The sequence below is a fragment of the Vanessa cardui genome, chromosome 16, assembly GCF_905220365.1.
Source record: "Vanessa cardui chromosome 16, ilVanCard2.1, whole genome shotgun sequence".
NCBI classification, from domain to species: Eukaryota; Metazoa; Arthropoda; class Insecta; order Lepidoptera; family Nymphalidae; genus Vanessa; species Vanessa cardui.
This window is the reverse complement of record NC_061138.1, coordinates 207,860-213,721: the sequence shown is the minus strand read 5'-3', so window position 1 is coordinate 213,721 and position 5,862 is coordinate 207,860. Positions and strand designations below refer to the sequence as shown.

The 5,862-nt window shown below is 32.1% G+C and overlaps 2 non-coding genes across 2 annotated transcripts; both read right to left on the bottom strand.

Moving 5' to 3' along the window:
- Positions 1-595: 595 nt before the first annotated feature.
- Trnag-ucc lies at positions 596-667 on the bottom strand. Its single transcript has one exon. It is a non-coding gene; the product is annotated as a tRNA-Gly (tRNA).
- A 4,919-nt stretch (positions 668-5,586) lies between these two features.
- Positions 5,587-5,660, bottom strand: Trnan-guu. The gene has a single exon. It is a non-coding gene; the product is annotated as a tRNA-Asn (tRNA).
- Between the last annotated feature and the right edge of the window lie 202 nt (positions 5,661-5,862).

The following is a 5,862-nucleotide window of genomic DNA, read 5'->3' as shown; positions in this document are numbered from 1 at the left end:
TGTTAATCTACATGTTCTCCGCTTATAATGAACACAAACCCGTATCGCATCCTTTGTCTACAAAATATATAGTCACAACTCACAATAAACAGTTACGATGTGCCGGAGGGGTAGAAATGCGAAACGATGAATTATCTCAGTGATTCGCTTTCAAGGATGTTCAAACACTGTATTAGGGAACTGTTCAGAGATTGGTTTTCAAGTGTTTCTTTTTAATTTACGGCGAAATAGATAAATTATGTTGTTTGATTTTACGTTAATAAACTAGTCGCGCCATCTATTGGTGAGTTGCGAAAATAATAGTAATTCCAATTCGACATCGATAATGTATAAATTGACATGACATTTCTAAGTAATATATTCATTTAGCATGTTTTATTTGTTTCATTGGTTATTAATTCACTTAATAGAAATTCTTACTAAAAACAAAAGTGATTTACATAAAAAACATTGAAATAAACAAACTTTTACATTACGATTTATATATACATATTATATAGTAGATAACGTTAAAAAACTTATTCTACTTATATACTTAAAGTACTCATCATCATCGACAAATAATTTGATAAAGAGAAAAAATATACAAAAAGTGTGCGTTGGCCGGGAATCGAACCCGGATCAACTGCTTGGAAGGCAACTATGCTGACCATTACACCACCAACGCAGCTGACAGAGGCGGCGAAATTTATTGTCATTTTTTAAGTTTTAATTATATAGCATTATTATATTTTAACTAAATAATTGAGCATTTCTACATAATTATAATTATTGTATTCAAATTATTACAATTATTATTTTAGTCACAACTGACGCATCCGTATTAAACTTGATGTGGTTTCATTTTTAATATAAGTGAAATTTTCGAATAAGATTGCTATGTACAAGACTTTCATTCACAAACAGGTACATGAATCATAACATTGTCTATCTAACGGAACGGCATATTTACCGGCTCATAACATGAGACAGGGCTCTTGAGCCTAACGGCTCTTAGTTCAAAGCTACCTGTAATACCAAGCTAAAAACCTCAAAAAACTCACAGAGCTAATTAAACTTGCAATGGCTCTAGAGCGCATCTTAACCCGTTGGATACGCGGGAGACAATGCGCGCGACGCGTTCGGGGTGAGAGAGACCCTCCAGCGACGCTGTAATCAGGGCTAATAGAAGCTCGTGTGCTTTGATCTGCGGCTCAAAGGGCGCCGACGACCTCAACAACCGATAGAAACGGCCCGCCTTAATAATAAATTATTAAACAAATCAGTATTTTAATGTTAAGAAATCATTTGTAGTTGACTAGAATGATATATTGTCTCACACATACAATAAAAAAACCGTTATTTACGTATTTGTACATATATACACGTTTTGCTATAAAGAGTAAGTATAGGTATTCAACTCCTATTATATACACATATTGATTGGTAAATTAAATGTGTAAAAGGCCTTCATTAAGTACTTTACTATATAGATCAAATGAAAATATAGTAAATGGCATATCTTGTAACATATTTAGATTATCTATTACTGCGGTCTCTAGCCCTGCATAGGGCTACGTCGCAAGGTGCACAGAGAATCGTGAAGAGGCGAAACGCGGGAGCGATATTGTTTTCTTTCTGCTTTGCGCGACGCGGAGGCAGGCGCGGCGGGTAATTGATTCCTTTGTGGGGTAACCGCGGGCAGATCGCATCGGTCATGTAGACCCGCACTAAGTATTCAAGGGTTAAGCCATGTTTGTAATGTTATTGTTTCCGTGATTGGCTGGTCTTTCGTATTCAGCAGCGATTCAAAAACAGTTTTCGCTTAGAACTAAGGATTATGGTAATCTTGTATAACGGAATAAATATCTTCCAAACTAAACGATTACAAACAGTAATGATGCTCATAACTTCTTTGATAAACTTACCTGAGTTTTATCAAAATCAAATATATAACTAAAGTAAATCTTAATGTTGATATCAGTATAAAATTGATTTGTTGTAACTTTTAAACGGATTTCCGATTAGCTGCCGCTTATCTCGTTCTAATATTTACTCGAACGCCAAAAAACACGATTCGACGTCTTTGATTTCTGTTTTAGGTTTAATAAGTACAAGTTGAAATTCAATTGAAGTACATATATTTTACACAATAGAAAACCAGCTTAGATCGTACATATATGTACTACTATGATTTAAGCTATATCATAGTATACATATATGGATAGATTGTCTTTTTTTTTTAAGAATACTGTTGTATTAAGATGACCTGTGCATCTCGTACCTAAAGGCATTATAATCGGCTTGTGAAAAGATTTATCGAATGTGATATGATTTATCCATAAATAATTGCGTTTACGTTGGAAATCAACGCTTAACTATAACGTAACGCTTAGACTGTTTCTTAAGTGAACGCAATATTAATAAACCCAGTAAGGTTTGAAAAAGTGCTTATTATCTATAGATTGTTCAGCCCTGTTCACAATCAAAAAAACTTCTCATCGATACCAAGTGAACGTTATCTAATAAACGATTACAATTCTTAAACATTCCTCCAAACGCTCGAACAAAACTCGGCTCAGAGTCGGTCGCGCCACAGATAGTGAATATCGGTAGTACCTCCTTATCGGTACATTGGGTACACGTGTTAGCAAACAGACGGCCTAAAAAGGAAATAATCCCTCTATTAAACGTCTGGATTATCAAATGTAAATACTATTTTTATCGTCACTTCGGACATTGATTGATTGGACGAATATTTGCCTCGCACATACGATCGGTTGGGATCGAGTTCATATCGGACATGTATTCGCAGCCGCTTCGTAAAAAAACTTGAATTAGATATGTATATTTAGCGAAATACGTAGTTTGTACAAAATAAGAAGCCTCGGTAACCATACAATGTATCAAATGATTGATAATGATAATAACGTTCAAATGATGATATAATAATAATAATAACAAATTCAAAAGTGCTTTTAAAAGCCTACTTGAATAAAGTTTATTTTGATTTGATTTGAACAGTTTTAATTATTACATTCAATCGTAGTGATTGTCTATGACCCAAACTGGTATAATACAGATTATAAAACTAATATTATAATAATAATATTATATAATTCACTGAGAAGAACAGCTGCATGTGGTGGTTATAATTAATAAATATTATTTGGGGATGGTTATAAAAAATGACATCAGAATTTTAACCGTTTATATTTATATATTTTTATATGCATTGTTGTCATGACACTTTTCGATCACAATCGAATATATATTATTTACGCACTATACACTCTATATTTTTATAGTTTTTAAGCTAATATAGATCAAGTTTGATGGTGTATACGGTTAATTGAATCACGACTGATTCATTAGAAAATCGTATCTTAGCACGATATGTCATAATATTTTTCGAGACTAAGGTATTCATTATGACAGTTCACATAACAATATATTTACTGTTTCTTTAGCAGTTAATCATTACAGATTATAATAAATACGAAGGTACCTATAATGTTGGAAAAAAAAAGTTTTATATAGATGTTTTGTGCATGTCTCTCTACGTAGGTACCACCCACTCATCTTATAACCTACCGTCAAACAACAATACTGAGAAATATTGTGCAGAATTTGTGTGTAGTCACCATCAGGTGCCATTTGCATGGCATAAAAAACCAATGAAGATAAATGTGAGTAAGGTAAAGGAAAATATCAATTAACATATTATGTAACAACGCTCGTTTACTAAATATTGTACAAAGGCGAGAGCCAAACCATAGAATCAATAGTATATCACAGCACAGGCTATGCGTGTATGAGCGAGGTATGACAGTATAAATAAATATTAACATGATAACTTTACGTTAAAATAACGATAGATATTAACCTTGGTCCATAAAAACAAATGAGATAGTATACCATTAGCGCGTCATCGAGGCTGCAAGCTGCGCCGGCGCAGTAATAACAAATGGAAGGAATTATTGTCCAAACTGTTTCCCGTTATTTAGTGAAAGCCAATAATGTATTGTGACGTTCACGAAAACCAGACCGTACGGACCGATCGGCGACCATAATGCTGTCAGTGAGCCAGTTCCTAAGCAATGAGCATCTGAACAAACAAACACACTAAAGTATGATTGCCTAACTAAATATGTTCATACAATTATCTACTCTAACTGGATGTGTTAAGGTATATATTCCGGTAAAATTGTTCGTTTTCGTTTAATTCTAACACTTATTTATGATACATAAACGCGATATAACTTACGTTTCTTAGGCAATTTGTTTGATTAATGTATTTCAAAGTAATAACTTTTTATAAAGAATTCGCTGATTCTATTATTATTTTGTACAATAATAGATGTAAATCTCTAACATGTCAGATTATAGAATATTCTTACCTACATAATACGGTTTTTATATTTAAACCGTCATTGTAAATTTAAACAATTAAACTGGTTGTCAAATGATATACTTTGTTGTCTGTTACTTAAGTAGTGAAAACTGTTTGAAACTTTCCCTTTTTTAATCTAATAAAGAAATTTAATTGAACTGTGTAACGAAATTAAATATGCGTCATATTGCACAAACTTAAAGCAATATGGCCGATGTTCGGAAACTCGCACCGGCATCGTTCTATACTGACGGCGTCTGCAATTTCCGAACTGTCACTCACTGGTCGCTTCCTATCACTAATCTAACTTGAAGTATAGCTTTGGATTGTATAATATTGTGGTATTTAAAACTTGTATCTGTATCATGCTCACGACAGCTGAAATAAATAAAAATATATTTCTTGAAATACGGTCTTGAGGTACGGCTTAAGGCTCCTATATATTTTTTTTTATTTTACAAGATTTTTAAACTTATCACTTGTGTAAAAAAAAACTATTAAATTGAATAGTAATATAGTTATATATATAAAAGGTTTTTATTAAATTTAATTCTAACATATTCAAATTACCGATGTCATATTTTGGCGCCACTTTATCATTTTCTAATTGTTGCATTTTTTTGCCAAGCCCAAAGAATTTACCACGATGAATCACTTATAAAATCAAATTCGTTTAACGGAATAAAATTATAATTAATTGCGTGAGAATTATAATTTTTGAATAATAATAAAATAAAGTTGCGAGTAGTTGAAAAACGTGATACCTATGTGTAATTTTGATTTCAATAGTTTCTACGAGTTTACTTTGAAATATTACAATTTTAATTATTTTTAAACAAGTTTTAATTGTATTGAATGCCTTGTGTATTGTATGCCCCAGAAATAATGTATGGTGGGCTTGATAACATCAATGAAATATAAAAATATTTGTCAATGATAAATAATACTTGATTTGAGGATGATAAGAGCAATTTGAAGATTCTTTCGGAAAATAACTACAATCCCATAAATTGTTTTGAAAAGACCTATTAATATCAGACCATTAAGATCACTATCAATATACATACATATTTTGTAACGTTTTAAATTAATATAAAATATTCTTTTAAAAATAACTGACTTTTCTATTTCTTTTTTTTTTATGAATTTAAAGTTTTAGCGAAACTGATTAAACGCTATAAATAAAAAAATATAAAATTAAGAATAAAAATAATCGCCCCCGGGTGGGCTCGAACCACCAACCTTTCGGTTAACAGCCGAACGCGCTAGCCGATTGCGCCACGGAGGCTCTTGTGAATGCAGCGAAAAATAATAGTCATTATCTGTTGCTTCATAAAAGACAGAGATAGATATATCTTTGTAATCTACCTGGACAAAACATAAACCTGTTCTGTCTTTACAACCGTTTTCAATACCGAGACACAGAGAAAACGTATATACACAGAGACGAATATTGCTAAAAACATCTAAGGCACAATGCATAGTTGGAA